Genomic DNA, 23749 nt, shown 5'->3' on the forward strand with positions numbered 1-23749 from the left:
AGCATGAGACTAGGGAACCAATCAGAACACACATGGGGGGGGGGGACTAACTACTATTAGTAGCCTCAAAAAATTTGAAACCTTTTATTTATCAGCTATATGTCAGTGAACATTAAGTTCTCAATGTACTGATGTTTGAATCATTATTTAACGTCCATCCTATCTGTTACGGTTTTTTTTCTAAGTTTGAAATATATTTTGTCTGATATAAGCATGCCTACCCTTTCCTGGATCAGACTATCATTTGTCTTTTTGATTGGTTTCCAACCTTTTCTTTGGAGCGTATATTTATCACCGGGCTCTGGTTGGTCTCCTGGAAGCAGCAGAATGTTGAGTTTTGTTTGTTGATGTATCCAATCACTCTGTGTTTTGATTGATGAGTTTCGGCCACTGACATTTATTAAATTGTTGACCTAAACTAATTTTTGCTATTTTTCTAAATGGATTCTGGGTATTTTTGTAATTTGTCTTTTTCATTTGTTCTTTTCTTATTTTCACCCCACCCCCAGCTTTGATACCCGCCTTTTGTGTAGTGATCAGTTTCCATTTGTCTCTTCTAGTTTGTTTAAGTAGTTTGTCTTGGTACCAGAAAGTTTCCAACTAGATCTCTAGGCTAATGTGCCACTTTACATTTGAACCAAATAAATCTTAATTTTACTTAAAGAGATCCTACCATTGTTGTCCTTAATTCAAACATTTTGTCTCTTTTAAATAGCTTCTTATTTCTGAGCAGAGTTTCTTTTCTTTTTATATATCATAGTTTAGTATTTTGTTGCTGAGCTTCCTTCGTGGTCCTGAATTGCTTTAAATGTTTGTCTGAAAAAGCTTTTATCTACCCTTCAACATATTTCCCAGTTGAAACCTTATCCTTGATTAGACAACTTTTCCATTCAAAGTTTTGGATATATTCTGTCATTCCCTTCTGCTTTGCACAGCCTTAACTGAGACAACCACTTTTACTCTGATGGGGTGTTTTCTGTATGTGACTTTTTGCTTTGTTGATATGTGTTTGATTGCGTCAATGTTTATTTATTTATTTATTTATTTATTGTTCTGCATTTTTGGCTAGGAGTGTGTGTGTGTGTGTGTGTGTGTGTGTGTGTGTGTGTGTGTGTGTGTGTGTAGGGGAGCGCTGGAGATTCCTTGAGCTTTCTGGATCTGGATCTGCCTTCTTCCTCAGTTGGAAATGCTATCTTTGAGGATGTTTCTTCAACTAAATATTCCTCCCTTTTCTGTCTCTCTCCATCTTAATCTTTTATGATGCAAACACATCTTATTGATACTGTTACGTAATCCTTCATTTTCTGATAGTAAAATTTTTTTTCTCTTTATTTTGCTGATTTCCTGTGTCTATACTTGTCCCTTGCCTTTCCCTATACCATATATAAGTAAAATCATCTGGCGATATTTTTTAATTATTATTAATCAGGTGAGAAAGGTATTGAGTAGAAAAGTTTAAGAAGCTCTGGATTAGATGACAATGTCCTACTGGGGTGGAATCTTAGGTGGGAATAGAGTGGAAGATTCATAGTTGCTTGATCATATCACTAAGTAGCTTCTGTATTCATGGTTATCCAGGATACATACCAAAAGGACCACTCAGAGGGCTAAATGACAATGTTAATTATATTACAATGAGATATTAATAAATCTCACGAAGTGAGTTGAGGTCATCCTGTTTTCCTGCTTGCAGGGACAAAATCAATAATGCCCTGTTGCTTTTTATGCTTCCATCTTAAAAACTTTTTCCCAATTGTAACTCTACCTTTTTGTTTGACTGTTTTTAGGCTTATATCTGGTGATGTTCAAGGCACCACAGAGAGTGCTGCGATTGAACCTCCAGGTTGGTCATGTGCAAGGCAAATGCCCTACCTGCCTTTATTATCCCTCCAGTCAATGTAACTTCATTCTTCTAGGGCCTGAGATGTATCTCTATTTACTTTAGAAGTCAAATTGCTTTTAATTCTGCTTACCTTGTTTTGTTTTGTTTTGTTTTGTTTTTGTTTTTGTTTTAAGGAGGAGGAGGAGGACAAAGGGAACTTACTTGGTGATGCTGAAGACTTACTCCTAGTTCTAAGTTCAGAAGTCACTACTGGTAGTTCTTCTGATGGTGCTCAGGGCATGCTCTTGGCTCAGTGCTCAGGGATTACTTATGGCCCTATTCTGGGGACTGTATGCTGTGATGAAGATCCACCCAGGTTGCCTTCATGGGAGACACATATCTTACCAATTGTTTTATCACTCTGATGCATAACTGCCTACTTTTAAACTAACTGACTACCCTAACAGAAAGCTTTGTATTTACTGTATACCTCTTGTCTAACTTGTCACTTGAACTTACTATTTCTTAGCAGATTTTCTTTCTGGATGATTATTCCTGTGAGCAGGGTGCTATTGTCTGTCTTTCATCTGTTACTATGCTTTTTGGTATTGCTATGCCAGATGTATGTATCTTGTTGGTTCTGTCTTTTGTTATATTGCCTCTTTTATCCTATATAATATCCATCTTTATCCCCTGTTATTTTTATTGTTGGTTGCATATCTTTTCCATCTGATATAAGCATTATGGTTCCTTTGGGTTCAGGACCCAAAAGTAACCGCTTAACTTCTGAGTATCATTGGAAGACCAAAGAAAGAAAAAAGGAAAGAGAATTAAAAAAAAAAAAACTCTAATTACTTGAAGTACTAGTTTCCATTCTACTTTGAGTTTTACCTTAAGTCCGTGTTTAATTTTTATAACAAATGACTCTTTCATACATAACATATAGTTGGAAACATTTCTCTAATATGGGGGCCACCGTTGGCAGTGCTCAGATGCTACTTGCTGCAGTGTGCTCAGAGGTCAATCCTGGCAGTGCTCAGGGAATCATGCAGTTCCTGGAATCAGGCATTTTTCAGGCCTTCTATACTCTAGACGTGCAGTCAGACCATTATGCTCGCTCTCTCTCGCTCTAGGGCCCAGACTTGTATTTTTATTTTTAGTGTTTGGGGCACATGCAATGGTGCTCAGGGCTTACTTCTCACTCTATTATCAGCAATCATTCCTGGTGGGCCTCCACAGATGATATGCAGTGCTAGGGGTCTAACGAGACTCAGCAGCCTGCAAGGCAAACACCCTGTCCTATGCAGTATTTCTCCAGCCTTCAGGTCCCACAATTTTAAATTTTAATCCATTTAGCTATTCTGTCTTGATTAGGGTGTTTGATTGATTTACATTAAAGATTACTCTTGATAAATGAAAGCTGCTTGTGGTCACTTTACCTTGATTTGCTGGTTCTGTAATTATATTTCTTTATTTGCTCAATTTTGTATGGACTTCTTTTCATTAAAATAAAATAGACAGGGGGCTCCTTTCAATCTACGTAGTAGTGTAATTAAAGTCTTGGCAAATTTACTCGGCTTTGAAAAATATCTGTGATTGTCTTCATTAATTCATTCATACTTTAGTCTTCTGCAGGATTTAGTATTCTTGATTGAAAATTTAAAAACAAGTTTTTAAAAATATTTATACATATATAATTTAGGCGATATGTTACGATAGTGTTAAAGTTTCTGGTATTGATACTCAAAGTTAGTGAACCCTACCGTCTCACACCCATACCCTCCACAAGTGTCCTTAGGTAAACTAAGGTCTGATCTTCATTTCTGTCACTCCTCCCCCACTCACTTTGTTATATTTGTTGGTTTGGTTTTAGGGGCACACCCGTCACTGCTTTTAATAAATTTTATACTCCAAGGCCAAGGGTTTGTCATTGTTTTATACTATAGATTCTTTTGTTTTGTCTCTGCATGCCACAGAAGAGAGAGATCATCCTGTATTTTTCCTTCTCCCTCTGAACATTTTATCTTTTAAGTTTTTTGAATATGTTATTTCATCATTTCATCAGCAAACTGCACTAGAATTTTGCTGAAAGCCTGATTAAAAGCCTGCTAGAAAATACGTTAGCTGTTTTGTTTGTGGTTTGAACCACACTTGACTGTTCTCATGGACCAGTTCTAGTAGGGCTCCATAGACCTTTGCAGTGCCGGCATAGGAGTCAGGTGAATTTTGGGCCAGGCAAGCACTTGACTGGCTATCTCTGACTCCTGTGGTGTAAAATTTTTGCCAGCTGTTAGCTTCATAGACTTGGTTATTCATTTCACCCTCCATGCTGGAGAAGTCTTATATTATACATTTGTTATCTCTGTAATCTTCCTATCCCCTTCTTCTCTGTGTGGATTATGCATTATCCTTAATTATCACTATGTTATCTTTACTAATGGAATCAGATCACCTTTATTTTTCTCTCTCTTTATTTTATTGTTGCAAGGGCCACGCCCTATGGTATTCAGGGGTTTGTACAGTGTGGAGGATCAAGTTTGTACAGTGTGGAGGATCTGGACCTTCCATACACAAGGCCTGTGCCCTACCACTTGAGCCACATCCTTGGTCATCCATCTTCTCCTTTTTATTTTCCACATTATTTTTCTCTCTTTTGAATTGTTTGTATAATAATATTTTCAAGCTCACTTACTTGGTTTTCGATTTGGTAACTTCTATTTTCATTTATTTAAATGGACTCTTGATCTCAGATATTGAGCTCTTCACATCTTGAATCACTAAAAATTCATATTTTTTACTTGAAACATTTTTTGTTTTTACCCTTCTGTTTATTGACTTTATTCCTGAATTGTTAATTTGTTTTTCTGAGTTTTTCTCTATCTCTTTGGTTAGCTCTTCTAAGTACTCTTGTGTAACTTTGATTTTCCTTTCAAGTTATAATCTACCTTTACCACTTGGCTGTTGTGTTTAATTGTAGCCACTTAGAACTCCTTGCTATTGAGGTAGAATCTCCCATTTTTTTGATATGGGATTCTGAAGAGTTGTTCTCTCCATGTAGTATTATAAGTCCTTCATTGAGGTACCAACTTCCCATGTAATGTTTATTTTTTTCTTTCTATTGTGCTTCATTAAAGTTTTCTTTTGTAAAATCAGTAATTCATAAAGTTGAACCACTTTTCCTTTTCTTAGTGATACTGCTGCAACATTATTTCATTTTATTAATTTATACGTTGGGCTTCTTTGACTTCCATCTTGCTAATATTTGTGTATGTTGTGTCAGGAGGCTGGGAGAGAAGAATGAAGGAGTCCAGCTGCAATGAGAACATGCTGAACATGACGCCTAGTTTGTGTCTGGCAGCACTGATACCATCTCTGAAGATCTGGAACTTGGCCTCCATCATCTTTTAGTGAACTCCAGAGGGCCAGTCCTAGTACAGTCCCCAGACTGGGTCAAGGGGATTATAGTCTGAAGAGTTTTCTTTGTTCACCTTACTTCCAGGGTTCTGGCTTGTGTAACTCTGATTTTGATTTTAGGCTTGTGTGGAGCAACCCTACTCCTTCGAATGGGCTTCACCTATATTACAAGCATTGTGACTTCACATCAACTTTTTCTTTCTTTTCCTTTTTTTTCTTTTTGGGTAATGCACATTTGATGTTAATCCTGGGTCTGCACTCAGGAATTACTCCTGTTGGTGCTCAGGAGACCATATGGGATGCTGGGAATAGAACCGGGGTTGGCTGTGTGCAAGGCAAACGCTCTACCTGCTGTGCCATCTCTCCAGCCCAACGTTTTCTTTTCTTGAGTTCCTAGCTAGTTCTCTACCAACCACAGACTCCAGATGGTTCCCTTCACCCACCTTATTTTCAGAAAAGCTTAAATCATTTCTATGTCCTTGTTACTGCAGTCTGCTGTGCTGCTCTACGACGTGTACCTCAGTCTAAGCTCTCCTGTTAAATGGTTGACTGTTCCTCTTGGGAGCAAAGGAAACATCCTCAGTGACCACCATGGCTTGGCTTCTTGTTTTATAATACCGACAGCCTTTGCATTTTGTTACATGGCATCCATTATCATCTTATACTATTAAAACTTGAGAACATGATATTTAATATTTACAATCACAGCCTCTCTGATACTGTTTATTTCTTAGTGTCGCTCAAATTGCTTTCTATTATAATTTTTCTCTTGCTTAATGGCTTCTTTTTAAATTCTATTTACTGTATTTCTTCTGATAATGAGTTTTGTCAGCTCATTTTATGTCTGAAACTATTTTGAGTTTTGCCTTTAAAATAGATTTTTCTTAAATGTAAAATTAACATTAATCATTGCTTTCTTTTTCTGGAGCGATAGCACAGCGGTTGGGCATTCACCTTTCTTGCGGCTGACCGGAGTTCAATTCCTCCGCCCCTCTCGGAGAGACCAGCAAGCTACTGAGAGTATCGAGCCCACTCGGCAGAGCCTGGCAAGCTACCCGTGCGTATTGGATATGCTAAAAACAGTAACAATAAGTCTCTCAATGAGAGACGTTACTGGTGCCCTTTGAACAAATCGAGGAGCAACGGGATGACAGTGACAGTGACCTTCTTTTTGCAGGTTTTAGACATAAATTAATTTCTGGAAACTTTCCTAGATTCTGAGAAGAAATGTTATCATTTTTAGTTTTAATATATATACATTAAATATGTAAACATTTATTATATATAAGTTCTAGGGATAAAACTCACTTATAGAAGACATGCTTCAATATGTAATTCTGACTATTTCTGTTGTATATGTATGTAATTATAAATTTATATGTATAGATGTATATTATATATTTATATGTACACGCATATATACAATAAATAAAACATATATTTCCTTTTTATGTCCATTTTAAACATTTTCTTTCAGGAAGTGATGCTTTAGTAATTTTATTATGATATCCTTTTTTCTGCTTAACATTTGCTGATCTTACATATTTTCGTATCTATAAGATTGGTTTTATTAAGTTTGATGTTACATAATTATAATTATGTAATTATATTTTCAAGTTTATTAGTTTATAATTTTATCTTTTCTGAGTTTCTTTTGCACATAAATTTTGCAGATAAATGTGCTATTAGTCACAAAAAACTGATGGAAACTTTTGTTTGCTCTGGAGTTTTATTCTGAGTAATTTTGTTACTATGTCTTAAAGTTCACTGATCTTTTCTGATATATCTGATATTATTTAATGTGATAATTAGTGAATCAAAATAATTTATTTTGAGAGGTCTTTTTTATACCTTCTTTGACTGTTCTCATCTTAATTTTCCTGAATATATAAGATTTATGAAAAATATACGTTTTTTTCTCATTTCTGGGTCCTTTATTAATTGTATTCTGGTGATAGACAACAACAATTCTGGCCAAATTTTCCTGCTCTTTTGCATGCTTATTATGTTTTTACTGGATGGTGGGTATTATATATTTCACCTAGCTAGGTATGTATAAAGAACCATCTTTAATCTTTTTAGTTTTTTTTATGTTTGGTTTTGGGGGGTTATACGTGATAGTGCTGGAGGTGGAACAGGAGGATGCTGGTTCTGGTAGTGCTCAGAGGACCATGTGGTTGTCTGGTATCAAATCAAAGCAGTAGCCTACAGTTGGATTTGAACCAAAACAATAGCGTGCAGTTGGATTTGAATTTAGCTGGAGCTCTGAAGTGATATTCTTCTGAGAACTTAAAACATATCCTATAAAGTATATAGCATTCCTCTACAGATGGTAAGAAGATAAGAATAATCTAGGGTGTGGAACAGTAGTGCAGAGAATAGGGCATTTGCCTTGCACATGGCAGACCCAGGTTCAATCCCCGGCATCCCATATGGTCATCCAAGCATAGCCAGGAGTAATTCCTGAGCTCAGATCCAGGAGTAACCCCAGAGCATCTCTGGGTGTGACCCAAAAAGCAAAAAAATATAATCTAGATGGTATGAACTATTCTAAACTTAGTTTCATCTCTAGGAATCATTTATAATGATGATGATGATGATGATAATGATGATGATTTTGTCTTAAGGGTCAGCACCAAGGGTTTAAACTTAACTCTGTGCTCAAGGACAATTTCTGGCATTGCTCACGGGGCCAGGGAACAAACTGGGCACAGGGAACCAACCGGGGTCAGCTGCATGCACAGCAAGCACTTTAACCCCTGTACTATCTTCAGGCATAACTTAGTAAGGGCACTCTAATATTTAATCCCTTGATCCCATAGGATTTTAGTCATGTTTATACAGGTCAGTACTTTTGCAAAGGCTATAGATACTCAGGGCTCTTTTTAAAAGTAATTTCCTTCTTTCCATTATCTCCCCCTATAAATTCCAGCTGCCTAGACTCTTGAACTCTGTTCACTGTCTCTTATCTTCTCAACGCTGTGAGCTGTGGCTTCTGGCTTCTGTTCGTGTTCACCTCTGTGATCTGTAGCCTGGAAACTCACTCAGTCTATATCATTAGTTGCCCTTCTCTCAGGGATCAGAGGACTTTCCTGCTTGTTTTTTAAGTCTGCAAAGAGAAGTTTCATTCATTTCCTCTGGTTTTCTAGTTTATTTATGGTGGGGAGATACTACTGTTTCAGTTAATTTTTCATGTGTAGAGGTAGAACTCCTTTCCAGAAATTTCACAAGCACCCAATTCATTCATTTCTAAGTTAGTATTTCTGAGTAAAAGTTACATCTCACACGTTAAGAAGCAATTTTAGCTTGCTAGGATTTTATGTCAGAAATGCAGGGTCTCATTGTTGTAACTAAATGTCATAAGGTCTTCAAGTCATGATGTTTCTATGGGATTGCATTATATAAGGACATCTACTGAAAGTGCCTGTCCCTATAATTAAAAATTTTTAAAAAAGAACTAATTAGGTGGGAAGGATCTAATTTAAAATCATTTGTTTTCTCATGCATCCCATAGGTAGCTGATTTTGGATGGATCCCAAAGCAAGGAAAGTTTCTTCAGCTGAGCATCAATAAATTATATGGTAACTAAAGTCTCTGGGGAAGGTACAGATGCTCCATAAACTTCTGGTAAGTCTAAGAAGAAGAATAACAGAACAGAATCTTGCAGTTTTGAGCCAATATTGTACACAGAAGTTGTAATTACAGTTATTAATCAGTTAACCTTGAAATAGAGAAATTATTCCTGATTATCTTAGGGGTTGTAATTTAATCAATGAAGCCATTTAAAAATGGAAAATTTTCTTTAGCTAGTGTAGAGGGGAAAATCAGAGAACTTGAGTCAAGGAAAGAATATACTGCTAAGATGCTATTGCTAATTTAAAGATGTAGAGGGTCACATGTGAAAGAAATTGTAATCTCAACCTCACAATCCCGAAATGGTACGTTATTTTAACAGCCAAAATGTTGTTACCTAATGGTTCTGAAAGTCTATTTTGATTCAAAACATTTATAGAACAGAACCTTGCTTGTTCCTTGATTTAAGCCTTGTAAGACCCTGAGCATAAAAATTCATTCATGCCATGACAAATTTCCAACCTATTAGCACTAATGAATAAATGCTGTCATTTAAAGTTAGTGAATGGGTATCACTTGAAACCAATAAATTTGGGACAATTTGTACACAGCAATAGAAAACTAATGATTCTTCAATTCCCTGAATTTTATTTTTTATTTAAGAATTACTTTTTTAATTAGTCACTGAAATTACAAAGTTATTCATCATTGGGTTTCAGGCATATAATGTTTCAACACTGATCCCTTCCCCACTGTCTACTTCCCTCCACCAGTGCACCCCCACCATTTGCTTCTCACCCACCAGTTTGTAAAAGAGGCACGTGTGTGTGTGTGTGTGTGTGTGTGTGTGTGTGTGTGTTGCACTACGATTTCTAGTACTGTTGCTGATAGGGTTTCATACATGATACGCTCCCATCTCTCAGCACTGCCTCTTCCAGGTCGAACTTTCCCTCTACTGTGGATTTTACCTCTACTCCCCTTCCTGTCCTCTCCCCCAGGTCTCTCAAGTGGCATGTTTCCTACTGAATACCAGTTATTGTGTTTTTTGTTTCCATTGCCTTTGCGTATTATTATCCCATTCTTATTTTTCTTTATATCACACATATGTTAACATATGGCTGGAGCAATTGCACAGTGGGTAGGGTGTTTGCCTTGCACATGGCCGACCTGGGTTCGATTCTTCCGTCCCTCTTGGAGAGCCTGGCAAGCTACTGAGAGTATCCCACCCACACGACAGAGCCTAGCAAGCTACCCGGGGTGTATTTGATATGCCAAAAACAGTAACAACAAGTCTCACAATGGAGACTTTACTGGTGCCTGCTCGAGCAAATCAATGAGCAACGGATGACAGTGATGGTGACAGTGATCACGCACATGACAGAGATTATTCTGTGTTTGTCTCTATCCCTCTGACTAGCTTCACTCACATGATCTTCTCCAGGTGTCTCCACAGTAGTAGCAAATTTCATGACTATGTTTTCTTATGGCTAAATAATATTCCATTATGTACATGTTCCATAGCTACTTTATTCAGTCACATATTCTTGGACACTTGGGCTATTTATAGATTGTGCAAATGTCTTTTCTGCATTTTGTTTTTGGGCCTTGGTGGTATATCCCAAAAAGGGGTGGGGGCGGTTACTGGGTAATAGAAACTCAGTTTTTAGGAATGTTTATATTATTTTATAAAAAGGCTAGACAAGTCAACATTCCCACCAGCAGTAAATGAGAGTCACTTTCTTTACACATCCACACCAGCACTGGTTGTTCTTATTCTTTTTGGTGTGTGACAATCTCTATGATATAAGATGGTATCTCCTTGTTGTTTTGATTTTCACCTCCCTGATGAGATTCAATTAATTTTAGTTTCAGACCTACATCCTGGATTTCCATCAACAAAGAAAATAAAATGTATCATGTTGGAATAAGTGTGAGCAGGTCACCCTAGTATGTAAGGTACTTGCTACTGCTATAATACAACCTTCTACTTTCACAGTCTATGCCCTTATGAATAATTACCTAAAAAGTACACATTAGGAACTTATTCATAGAAGGTGTTAGAAGCAATATGGAATACAGATATTATTACAGTCTCACTCAGAATGATTCAGAGCATAATAAATGTACTCCAAATAGTCTGAACATCTGTATGTTAAGTTTGTGATGAAAGAACAATGACCAGTGGTGTGGATTAATTTATATAAAGGAGAGGGCAAATTTCACTGAATGACCAGTGATTTAAAAAAAAATAAGATTGGAGAATTGTTGCAATCCTAGGTTAGAGAAGATATAAACTGATCGAACATTCAGTATCAAGAGATACACTCTGCATGCAAATGTGCAAAAGATCATATTCACCAATAGAAGTTCATTATTCAAGTAAACACCCTGACCCATTCTGTGAATGTCAAGTAGCCTTTTTCCTCCAGCCATCCTTGAGTTTGCTCAATGGACTAATAAACCAAATGTCCATAATACCATAATGATAGGAAAAGGGCTTAGTTACAGGTCAATAAAATGCACATCTATTCATCAGATCTGCTATGATTCTTGTCATTAATAAATGAATGTCCAACTTGCTAATAATAGAGGCCAACATTCAGCTCCTTTTATGACACCATTTTTATGGGGACACAAGCCTATCTTGAGCTGACATGTTGATTACATTTTTTGGCTTCCTCACAGAAGGAGGCAATGATTTGTGTGCATTGTGATAGCATTTAAAGTGAAAATAGATTTGTCTTTCCCCTTCTCAAATGCTTTCGCTAACTCCTCCATACATAGACTCCAATTCTTTTTTATGAACTATGACGGTGGTGTTTGCTTTGATTTTTCCTGTATAGTCAATCTTGTATCTACTAAGAATAGATGTAAACCAAAGACAGCTAAGTTACCATATTCTTCTTCTCAAAAAGCATCAAAGACCTCTTCCTTGCTATGGAGAGACAGTTTAAAGCCTAAACCCAGCATTCAAAGTCTTTAATGCTTCATGTTCTTCAACATTCAGAAGTGAATTCCTAAACTCATCTAGAGTTCTTTTCTCACTGATGCATGTTTCCTCCCAAGAACTTATTTAAATCTGAGATTTAAAGGTCCTCGCATTCTATTCATTTTTCTCATTATTCAAATCATGAAAGATAACTACCTATGAATTAATACTGTAAGATAGTATAGATTTATCTTTATTCCTCTACATGTACTTTTGCAAAGTGACAGTAATCTCCTTCTCTGGGAATCACATAAAATCCTTACTCTTAAATTGTACAAGTTATGAGTTAGCATGCATTAAACTACAGATGGATTCTATGATAAAATTTTATCTTCATTTTAGAGATTTATTTAAAAAACAGAAAAACAAAGAAATAACTAGTCTAAATGATAGGATTAGAATGAAATCTAGGTAATTTGACCTCAGAAGATTCACTTCTAGCCATTCTGATTCTTTATATGAAATATATTTACATGATCTAAAAATTAATGCAATAAGGTAAAATTAAATCCTTCACAAATTTGTCAGTTTTTAAAGTCTAATTACTGACTCCAGGATTACAAATCAGCTTGCTTTATACATTTCAGAACTTTTCTTACATATTTCTTTGACTATGAATATAAACTCATGGAAAATCCATATTATTGTTTGCAGACATTTTGGCGAAAAAACAGAGAAGGAATAGATACAAGCATTAACATTACATTGGACTCTTGTAAATTCCTTGTTGGGGTTATGCTCAATAGGAAAGCTACTGAATAAGTGCATTTTTTTTTTCTGGCATCCCAAGCAGTATTCTGGCAGGACAGAGATCCCTTCTAGGTATTCTCAGGCAACAGAGTCAGTGGTTCAATGCAAGGGTCTGAGTAGTAAGAGCTACTGCAGCCCTGTGGTGCCAGGGATTACTGGGTCACTCTGGCTGTGCTCACGGGCCTCTATGGCTACACTCACTGATGCTCTCCAGGGACCACGGAGGTTGGTCATGATCAAGGTATATGCTTTAACCCCTCTCCGATCTCTATCCCTGAGCAAGTACATTTGTTTTTGTTTATTTTAATTTGAGGATTCACACCTAACAGTGCTCAGGGTTTACTTCTTGTCTCTTTGCTTAGGGACTACTCCTTGAGGGGCTTAGGGGTTTATAAAGGGTACTGGGCATCCAATCCAGGTTAACTGTGTGCAAGACAAGCACTTCACCCACAATGCTAACTCTCTGATCCAGCACATAAAATTTTCATTCTTATACTTATATCTAATTCCCCACCCTGTAGTAGCATGTGATAAGTAGCATGTGATTATACCTACTAGTCATATATTACAGTAGTTTAAAAAATTGAAATATAAACATTTCAGATGAATTATCTGTATTTTCACCAAAACTGGTCATATTGTATTTGTTTTCATATTTAATTAATGATATTTCTACTTTATCTCTAAATTGCCAATTCATTTTCCTTATGCATTTTATTATATTGTGTTCTTAGTTATGTGTAAAAATATTTATCAGTATAGTTACTGTGCCTTTCATAGATACTGTAAATATTCTATTTGTCTTCCACCTGAACTTTTACTTTTTTACCCTATCTTTTTTTGGTTATCTATAGAATTTTTTTTTTGGTTATGCAAGATGTTACTATACTTAAGCATTACATATCCTATCCATTCTATAACCAGTGCCTAGAATAGCCTTAAAAGCAATGAAAGTTAGAGCATTTTCTTTTCCTTCTTGAGGCATGAGAGTATTGCAAGCACCTTACTCTGACTCTTATTGTCCTACATGCTTTACTCTGAATAGGGCAACTAAACTGCTTTTCAATTGCTCCCCAGTTACAGAGAGCATGACGGCAGTTGAATTATGTCGAATTTCTCACCCCTATTCTTCAAGGGTTGCATAGCACTGTAGCTTTGTCATCCCATTATTTATCAATTTGCTCGAGCAAGTACCAGTAACATCTCCAATGTGAGACTTGTTGTTACTGTTTTTGGCATATCAAATATGCCATGGGGAACTTGCCAGGTTCTGCTGTGAAGAATGGAAATTAACATTCAGACAAAAAAAGACTAGTTATGCATCTTTCAACCTGAATGGTTTTTCCCAACATCCTCTACTTGGTGAAAGATGCGTGCCGAAACTAGACCATAGACTGAACATGAAGGCCACTCAATACCTCTCTTGCAAACTACATCACCCAAAAGGAGAGGAAAGAAAAGGGAATGCCCTGCTGCAGAGGCAGGGTGGGGTGGTGAGGGATGGGGTTGGGGTGGTAGGAAGGATACTGGGAACATTGATGGAAGACAATGGGCACTGGTGGAGGGATGCATAAATAATCACTGTATGACTGAAATGCAAACACGAAAGTTCCTAAATTTGTAACTGTACCTTATGGTGATTCAATAACAACAACAACAAAACATAGTTAAAAAGACTAGTTAAATGTGTTCACTTTATTTTTTTGTTTTAGTTTTAGGGTTTCACCTAGCACTATTGGTGGACTCTGAGGACCATATGGGGTACTGGGAATCAAACCCGGGTTGGCTGCATACAAGACAAACACCTTCTGCCTTCCTCACTGTTCTATCATTCTAGCCTTCTATGTGTCCATTTGAAATGAATTCATGGAAAGTCTCCAGGGCCAGAGTTGACTAGTACAAGGATTTTATAACCAAGAGTTAGAGAATATCAGAACTTTTTAAGTCGGAGACCTGAAATATAGAGTGTCTTTTCTAATATAAGTGGGAAAATTTACTAAAGAAAAATGCAGTATAAAATACTAACATTTTGCTACTTTGGCTACATAAGTTATTAAAAAAGAATTTCTTGGTGAGGGAGTAATCAAAGGTGGTGGAAGATCAATGAGAATCTTGCTTACCTCCCACAACGACATCAAATTTCCTCCAATGTATAGATCTACATAGAATCAGACCTGGAAATTGGCCTAATAGAGCTCCCGCTGTAAGGAATAAAGAAGCACAGGAGTGATTTCACCAAGAGAAAATCCCTACTGCTGGGGCATCTTGGTATGATTAAGAAGAGCTTTTTTTTTCTTTTTTCTTTCTTTTTTTTTTTTTAAGTACAGAACCTTTCCCTGATAATACCTGCCACCCCTGCCCTATGTTCCAGATTATGGAGTCAAACTACTGGAACTTCAGGATTTAGTATCAGAATAATAGAACAAGAAAGCAGAGGGACATTTTTAGACTAAAAAATAACTTTTACTAAAAACTAACTCTTACTAAGCCAGAGAACAGATTCATTTGCCCTGAAGCCTTAAACAGTAGCACTATTCTGATCAGCTTGAAAGATGAATGGACATTAGATTTTACTTAATTTTACTCATGCAAAATAGTAAAAAAAAAAACCTATGGCATCTTCTGGACAGGTGGGTAACTGTGACAATAGAGCAGATTCAAAGACACCGATGGGTGACATCTTGGAAATTTTTAACAATGCTATTTGCCAACAGCACTGATGCCATACGGGAACTTCTACATCACTAGATCCTCACGAGAAGTCCCTGATGCGTACTCTGCCTACCCCAGGGAAGTACCAGCAGGCTAGGGGTTGAGAGATAACTCTACTGGTCCCTAGTAAGCAATTTGTGCCTTAGAGCCAGTAATCACACCTGGACCATGTGAAGCTAGCCAGCTAGCACAGTCAACTCAGTACCTTCCATATTCATTTGCATGTCCAAAGCCTGTCAGGCAACACAGTCTTCTAAGATAGGCACAAACACTGTCTCCAGAAAGGCCTGATGATCTTGTGGTCTGTGTTAAGGCCTCTGTGCCTGCTATATCTATGGTGCCAAGCTCGTGTGGAGTCCTCCATATGAGCAGCCCCAGTCACATCAAGGCTGACCAGACCTAGGACCCCAACATGAATCTAATGGGAACAGTCAAGATGCAGTTCTGAGAAGCACCTGCTCTTTCCCTCATTTGATGTGTAGACATCTAAGCCCCGCCCTTCAGAGTGAACTGAGCATGTTGGTTACAGGAAATAACACTACAAAGGACACTCTGGAGCTAGCCTCAAGTATGTTTTTGGGGTCTTCAGAACTCAAGCTAACCCCCCACCAGGCCTGTGTTGGCTATATGGCAACCTGTAGATACAGAATTTCTAAATGAAATAACAGGGCTAAGAAAGTTAATTGGGGAAACTTATATTTATGTTATCCTGCAATTGCAGCAAATCTATCCTAATATTTGAGTTAATCTCCATAGAACCTGCTTGGAAACCTAGAAAAAGCTTCCATAGAGGACTAAAGAATAGCACCCAGGTATATTGGAGACAGAGAAATGCCCTTGCTAAGATGAGGGGCAGTAGGCTGTGATCAGGAAAGGATTTCTAATGAGACAAAGGTGAATAGTTTTGGAACAACTCAACATTGACTTACTTTCAAATTAAAATGGGTTATGAATTAAAATTCAACATGAGAGTCTTATGTTAACCTCAAAATAAAATTTCACATAAAAAATAAATAGAACCTTGTTATTGTACAAAAGGTCAGATATCAAATTAAAAAGGTGAGATAATGAGTACATAAGAACAGACAATTTAAATCAGTATCCAGGATTCACATAGATAAACATCAATGAATTTTTTTATAGCAATAATTTCACTAAATTTCCATGGTTGAAACTCACCTATAAAAAGATACAGGATGGTCAGATGGATCAGAAAACAAATTCAAGCTAATAACTATGGAAGACCCACTTTAGCACCATGATTTTTTTTTAAAAAAAAAAAAAAGTCAAACAGAAGGTTGGAAAACAATCATAGGCAAAAGATAGGTTTAAAAAATGTAAAAGTGGGTGGTTTCCTTTAAAATTTATAGTAGACAAGATAGAGCTCTAGCTTGAATTAAAAAAAAAAAGTAACAAGATACAAAGACAAACAGAACACTTTAGGAATAAATACATCAAACGACAGTACTTATTAACGCATGCACCAAATTTAGGAGCATCAAAATACACCAGCAACTACACCAACTTCAAGGGAGACATTGACATCAACCTACACAATACTAATGAGGATTTTATTTTTACCACCCCACTCTTCCTAATGAGCAGATTAACCAGACTTTTAAAAACAAGGAAAACAGCTTTAAATAAGGAGTCAGACAAAATGAACCAAACAGACAGAGTGCTTCCAGTTCCCCTAAGTTGACAAATATATTGTTTTCTAGAGCAAAAACTATTATTAAAAATAAGCCACGTGTTGGGAGTACAGTGGATAGGGCACTCCCCTTGCACACAGTGGACCCAAGTTCAATCTCTGGCATTTTATATGGTCCCCTGAACACCACCAGGAGTGATTTCTGAGTTCAGATCAAGAAGTAACATTTGAGCATCACCAGATGTGCCCCCTCCCCACCCAAAGGCACATGTGGTACAAATGTCAAGAAAGTCATGGAGATAAAAATAGTGCCACATATTTTCTTCAAACCTAAGGATAAAAATATAGAAATCATTCAAATGTAAGAAAATATTTTATTAGAGGCTAAACAACTGAAAAACTATTAGCAAATGAAGAAATTAAATGGGAAATTGAAAAAAATGACCTGTAAACAAATGAATTTTGATATATCATAATATGAAACATATTAATAAATTATTGATAAAAATATAATTTGAAGAAGACATTCAAATCTGTTCTTTTGCTGCATTCATATACCCATTGGGTTTCAGTGGAGGAGTTGTGTCACCTTGAATTAAATGGAAGAAAGATTAAAACAGTAATCAGTGAAAATAAGCCTGAACAAACTTATTTATCTAAGAATAGGCTGTAACCCTTCCTGGTTTCACTATGTCTAACTCTAAGTGACCTTCAGAAGAAGCTAGAGTTTTTACCAGTGTGTCGCTCGCCTGACTGGACAGATCAGAAATCTGGGCAGAACTGCATACAGGGGAGGGCCAAGGGAGGTCAATGTAAAGATATTTAGTAATATTTTGAAAAGTATATTTTAATGAAAAATTCCAAGATGAGGGCCAGAGAGATCATACAGGAGTAAGGTACTTACTTAACATGTGATCAGCCCCGGTTCAATCCCTTGACACTGATGTCTGTGGACCTCACGTGAGTCAGGAGGAGAGAAAGACGGTCACTTTCTCCTGATCCACCTGTACCACCCACGATCCAGGCTTACTAGGTTCTTGTCTCACCTCTCAGAATTTCAGGAGTAGACAAGTAGTGAAGCAAAACAAATTTTATTTGAAGGTTTTGAAGAAAGGAAGAAGAGAAAGTGGGAGAGCGTGGAGAGTACAGTGCTCAAAAGAGAATCCAGGCTTCTCCAAGGGCGGAGAGAGCCCCTACACCCATCTCAGCACTAGACACAAAAGCATGAAAGTCCACATCTCGAAAGAGGAGATGCAGGCAGCACATGTGCTCAGCCACATGGGCGCAAGCAGTACATGAGCCTGAACAAAGTTTGCGTGTTCAGGCTTTCTTCAAAGTGGCCTTTATAGGGTTTCTCCAACCTGCCCCCCAAGCCGGGCTGTTACCTAGATCAAAGTCCCGTTGCTTAGGAGTTTGCCTAGGGGGATTGGGAGTAGTGATGGTCTTCTTTGAAATTCCTTTCCTGGCCTTTTGTTTCTGCAGGAGGTTCTCTGGGTCTGTTGCTGGAGCAGGGTAAAGGTCTTATCAGGCCTTAGTTCCTGTGTTCTGCAAGGTTGGCCTTTGAAACTTCAGAACTATTACTTGCCATGAAATTTACTGCCATCACCTGGGGAGGGGGCCTGCCCCATCTGCCTGCCTGCCTGCATTGGCACTGCAAGTATTCTCAGCACCACAAGGAGTCATCCCTGAGTTCAGAGGCAGGAATACCTGAACAGCACCAGATGTGCCCCCAAACAGAGAACAACCAAATAAGATGCATGTCTGGCATTTGCTTAACTCCTGCATTGTGTGGTCCCTGGGATCATCACTGAGTATAATCTCGGAGGCCACAAGTACCACCTTGGTGATGCTCTGCATCACGGGACCAAGCATCGCTCCATCTTCGGGCCCTAGCATTGAATCATCTGGCCTGCTTGGATCACCAAGAGACTGGAGAATCTCCTGATCACGAGTGGGAAGCTCTTCTCAAGAATCCAGAGTGACCTTAATATTCTCAGCTTATTCAGTTCATAGTTAGATTTCTTCCTGACACTACCTAATCCTTATCTTAGATCACTTGCATTTAAAAATGTAATTGAAATGAGGCTGAAAAGACGGTACAGTGCTTGATCCCAGGCCTCACCACCTTGCCTCCTAAGTATACAGAATATGGCCCTGAAAGAACCCTGAGATCCTGGGGTGACGTTGCTGCCACTGTATTCTCCTCAGCCTCAGACCTGAGCCACCAGCCTTAATGACCAAGTGACCCTCCTGGGTTCTCTAAATAAACCTTAAACCCTAAAAAAATGAAATATAATTGCTAGAAATGTAAATTCTTTTCCATGTTCTTTGAAATAAGTGTCAAATCTCCAACACTGCAAAAATAAGTGCAATTGTAAGATTGTAAATTCTTTTCCATGTTCTTTGAAATAAGTGTAAGTCTTCTCTTAAACTCTTGCCAGTTTTACAATTCTATAAATGACTTTCCCAAGGACCTAGAAATAATCTCTTTGAAATGCAGACATCAAAGGTGCCTGCTCCTCTCTTTCCCAGTCAGTGTCAGAGGGTAGGTGAAGCCAATTAGCAAATACAGATGGTCCAGTCACAGAGCAACTTATTTAAATACTTAGAAATTATTCACTGTGTGGGACACATCCATTGATCAACCTGCCCCCTAAAAGTCCTCCAGTACTTTTCCTTAGCTCATCCTAGCCCATAAGAAATGGCACTTTGATTTTAGGTTAAGAAATTAGTTTACAGGACAATGAGAAAAGACAGGGGCTCATACTTTGCACGTGCTGGGCCCTGATTCTATCCCCAGCACCACATGCTCTATGAGAACAGCTGAGTGTTGCCCCGGAGGTCCTGAGCACAACCAAGAGAGTCTGAGTCATCTTCAGCAACTCAGGACCCCAGAAACGACACTTGCTTTAACACTGAGTCAACTCAGGTTAAGTAGTGCCATGACAGACCCCTGGCCCCCTAAGCAGTCCTGGGCACCCAGCTCCCTCTCCCTAAAGGAATTCAAGTTTAATTTAAAAATCAGCATGAACAGCATATGGAATTTGTTTAGAGAATTTGTTGAAGTTTAAGTAATATCTAAAGCTTTATATCTTTCCATTATTTTATTGTGATACTGTGATTTGCACAGAGTACTCACTTTCTTCTACTAATATCCTGGGGACCCCTCTCTCCATGTTCCTCCAGGTCAGCTCAGTTCCATAGAACAACTTTTCAGTTTTTCAGCTTTTGGCCACTTTTTGTTTCCTTACTCTGTTTTTTCATATGCCACATATGAAAGAGATCATTTTGTATCTGTGCCTGAAGTTAGAACTTCAGTAAGCACAATACTTGGCAGGTACATCCTTGTGGCAGCTAACTGCATAATTCCATCTTTTCTTATGGCTGAGTTGTATTCCGTTATGTAGGTATAGTGCAGTTTCTTTATCCAATCATCTATATTAGGGCCCTTGGATTGTTTCTACATCCTGGCCTTTGTGAGAGTGCTGCAGTGAGCATAGGGACATGGATGCCTTTTTGAAATAGTGTTTTATATCCCTTGGGGTAAATGCCGAGAAGTGGAATGTTGGCTCATATGGAAGCTTAATTCTTCGTTTTCGGAGATGTGTTCCTGTTTTCCAAAGAGGTTGAACCAGTTGACATTCCTGCTAGCAGTGAATAAGAGTCTCTTTCTTCTCACGTCCATCTCCTCATTGATTATTTCTGTTCCCTTTTGTGTGTGCCAATGTGATTGGTGTGAGGTGATATGTCATTGTTTTGATTTTGCTTATAGCTGATGAAAAGTGCTGAGGAACATTCCCCCCCCCCATACCTATTGGCCATTTGTTTGTCTTCTTTAAGAAAGTGTTGTAAAAATCTAAGGCCCGCCGAGGGGCGTGTGCACTCCTGGGCTCTCCGGGTGGCTGTCTCACTGCCCGAGTTCGGTGCTCTGGAACCGCTGTGTATGGGCTGGATTGGGACGGCCGTTGGCCAAGGACAGGCGAAGGAAGAATGAGGACCAAGCTGGTTGCTGATTAGTTACCTTTTATTTAATCTTCCATCTTTCCCATTTCCAGCACTTCCAGCTTCGTTCTCTCTCTGGATCTGCTGCAGCCCTCTCTGGTCTCCTGTTTCTCTGTCTTTCTCCCTACTTGTCTCTCCCACCTTGCCCTCTAGGCTACACCCAGCTAGGTAGCAAAATCAACATAAGAAAGCCTTTCATTAGGGCAGCCAGGTTCAAAGGGAACACTACCTAAGGGCATTCCACAACCCTTCTCCTTTCCTTAGTCCAAACACTTATTAAATCTCAATCTTAGTTATTTTTGTATGGACATAGCAAGAGATACATTGAGGCTTGCAAGGCAGCTCTCCTGACAACATCTTGCCACAGACTCAGACCACAGCACTCAGGCCAGATTAATCATTCCTCACCCTAGCAGGGTCCAAATCTAGTTATCACTGTTTGGATCATGACAACATTTGTCCATGACCAAGCTCTTAACTTATAGTTAAGCATTAGGCACTTTGGCCAGGCCCATCTCGATGCCAGGGTAGCACACAACTCACCGCTTGCCCTGGGTCCATCTTGTCCCTCCTCGGGACCCTGCTTTTGGGAGTGCTAGGAAGTAAGGGCAGCTGAGGCTTAGGTTGAGAGAACAGATGCCCAGGAGGAAAATACATGTAGAGTCAAATGACTTCCAGGTTACAAAAGCATAGCATTTGCTAAGTCTTCCTGTGTCCATACAAAAGGACATTGCTCTGAATAAACTATGCAAAGGACTCAAGGAGAAGAGAAAAACAATATTTGCAAGTCAACAGAACACTAAGAAAGAAGCTACAAATAAACACAGAGGCATGGGAGCACTGTGATGGGAGTAAACCAATAAACTTAAATAACCTGAGGCTATGTAATCCTACAAAGTATGTTTATTTCTTCTCCCTATTTTTTCATGGGGTTGTTTTGTTGTTGTGGCTACTGCAACACTATATCACTGTCATCCCGTTGCTCATCGATTTGCTCGATTTGCTCGAGTAGGCACCAGTAACGTCTCCATTGTGAGACTTGTTGTTACTGTTTTTGGCATATCAAATATGCCACGGATAGCTTGCCAGGCTCTGCAGTGTGGGCGATATACTCTCGGTAGCTTGCTAGGCTCTCTGAAAGGGGTGGAGGAGTTGAACCCGGGTGGGCCGTGTGCAAGGCAAACACCCTTCCCACTGTGCTATCGCTCCAGCCCTACATTTTATAATTTCTGTACATATTAACCCCTTGTCAGTTGAGTCGTGGGGAAATATTTTCTCCCACTCGGTGAGATGTCTTTTTGTTCTAGTAATTTCTTTTGTGGGGCAGAAACTTTTTAATTTGTTGGACCAGGCACTGTATGTTACTAATTTAATTATTATAATATTTTCAAGAGATAAAAAGTAATATCATTCCATAATAGCTTGGAAATAGAACTTGTTTATAGCTAAAAATACAAACAAACAACTAGCAAGATTCAGAGTTCTAACATAATCTAACTCTAGGGGCTGCGTTAGTGTGTGTGTGTGTGTGCGTGTGTCTGTGTGTGCGCTTGCCACTACTTTGAGTCTGATTAATTCTTAGAATACCAGTTGAAATTCAATACATATATAAAATACCTCCAGAATTTCTCACATTTTTAAATGTTTAAATTCTATAATGTTTAATATTAAGTATTCTGTGCAAATCAAACGAAGGTCAGCATAGACAGTGGCTGTTAGCAGGACATCACTTTGCATATGAATATTTCTATTTCTCAAAATCTTGTTCTAACAAACCTTTTGTGAATGTTCAGTAAAACAACTCAACTTTCCTGCCTTTTGTTTACTGCAATAGAGTTCAGTTTCTCTAACATATTCTGTTCACCTTGAATAAATTCTTCCTTATCTAGTTAACTGTTGAATATTGCAAAAAGAACTATTGCAAGGGGAGGAAGGAGGCTCCCACCTAATAGGGAGAAAGCTGTGATCACATCTCTACTTTTCTCAAAATTGCCACAAAAGCATTTTTGTTAAGAAAGAAAAAAGAGTTATAGACATAGAGGTTGTGTGAAGGTTGGATATAAAATTGTGGTCAGAACAGTGAATTATAACCTGATTTACTCGAAAGTCAGATTATTCTCAGGATGGATTGTGAAAGCAGTTACAGGCTGGCCATAATTGAGCAACCTACAAAAGGTGAAGTGCTTAATCAGTTTGGTAAACAAGCCTTTTGTTGCTACTGTTAGTGGGAATCAGCCGTTAGGCTAATAATTTGTTAAACCAAGAATGGATATTTGAAGGGTCTGTGTCTGGCCTTGTCAAAGGGAGCATCTTCAGTCTTGTGCAGATTGAGAAAGCTGGTTTTACGCAGTATGCTGGTTTACTGGAACTGAACAGCAACGGGATTTCACTTCATGACTGGCTACTGCCCATCCCCACACACAAATGAACCCATTGATCAGCAAACCCTACCCTGACCTTCAGTGGAAAATGTCTATTATTTCCATCCCTCTTCTAAGTCTCATGCAAACTTTGCTTGTAGCTGGTTCTTACTTAGGTCCACACAATGAAGACATTCTAGGAAATACAGTTTAATTTTTAATTAGCTGATATAGCTTAATGTCATCCCATTGCATGACATGGAAAAAACATGGAGGTTGTGATTATGAACAACTTGAGTGACGAGAATTAAATATATCATAGAAAGGTGATCCTGATTATCTATCTATATAGGGCAATGAGTGAATAAAATGTGCTATTTATTCTAAAACTTCTTTGACCTTTAGTGCAATATCCTGTACATACCTATAACACAGACCTCTAATGTCATGAGCACTTATTACAACTTACTATAATT

Source organism: Sorex araneus, chromosome 5 (assembly GCF_027595985.1).
Source record: "Sorex araneus isolate mSorAra2 chromosome 5, mSorAra2.pri, whole genome shotgun sequence".
Taxonomy (NCBI): domain Eukaryota; kingdom Metazoa; phylum Chordata; class Mammalia; order Eulipotyphla; family Soricidae; genus Sorex; species Sorex araneus.